This window comes from Branchiostoma belcheri, unplaced genomic scaffold (assembly GCF_001625305.1).
Source record: "Branchiostoma belcheri isolate BF01 breed outbred unplaced genomic scaffold, Haploidv18h27 scaffold35, whole genome shotgun sequence".
In the NCBI taxonomy this organism is placed as follows: domain Eukaryota; kingdom Metazoa; phylum Chordata; class Leptocardii; order Amphioxiformes; family Branchiostomatidae; genus Branchiostoma; species Branchiostoma belcheri.
Genome location: NW_017803965.1, coordinates 468,288 through 469,233, shown reverse-complemented (window position 1 = coordinate 469,233; position 946 = coordinate 468,288). Strand labels below are relative to the sequence as shown.

At 40.8% G+C, this 946-nt stretch overlaps 1 protein-coding gene across 1 annotated transcript in view; it reads left to right on the top strand.

Moving 5' to 3' along the window:
- The window catches only part of LOC109475865 (myosin light polypeptide 6-like), an 8,882-nt gene that overhangs the window by 3,771 nt on the left and 4,165 nt on the right, over positions 1-946 (top strand).

The window sequence follows — 946 nt, the reverse complement described above, 5'->3', positions numbered from 1 at the left end:
AAGTACATGGGATTCTACTTTACAGCATATCTAGGGACTCACTTATCTTTATCATTACATTAGTTAATACTTTACCATGTGTATTGTATATAGAATCTATAGAACGCTTGTTGCTAACTTATTATTTGTTTATTTAGAACATAAATACTTTTAGAATTAACGGTGCCGTTCCGAGTTCTACCGCAATTTTGAATATTTCACTGATGAAAGATGCCGGACGGCGTCTGAAACGTCTGACATTATTTTCTTATTTTATCCAGAAGTAAAGATTCAAACTTTTCTTATTAGTATTATCCTGGATGATTAATCTTCACAAACATACAAGTACTCGTTTTTTAAATTGTTTTAGCGCCATCGAAGAATGTGCAACTAGCGGCTCACGCGTCACGGTCGAAAAAACAACAACATCACTTGAACACAAATAAAACAAGCTGTATTATAGAATGTTTGATTTACATATGGGTTTTTTTAGATGTCATCAAATAGTATACGTTATTTTCTATGAGTAGTGCACTTACCGACTTGCTGCGATAACAGGCCATCTTGTTTACCAATTCGTGTTTCGCGCGCTAACCGAAACTGTCGTAAACTGTCGTAAAATCGCACTGCCGCAAAAATTTTTCCCTACCCTGTGCGTGTCGTCACGCCCACGTGACCTACCCTGGGCGCAAAGGACTCTGGGAATGTGCAACTCGTGAATTATTCCGCCCCTTTACCCTCTGACCCTTCCTCCCTAACCCTCGTAAGGGTCATTCGTGGCTCAACCTTTCTCTGTACGGTCACATTTGTTTGGCTCCCGATCACATTTGTCCCAAGCGTGTGTAGTTACAATTTCCCCTCGGCTTCTTCCGCTGGTCACTGGATTACTTCACCTTGTACTTTTGCTCGTGTGGATTCCCGTCTCTCTGACTGTTCCTTTGTGTAGACGTTCGCGTTCCACGTAAGT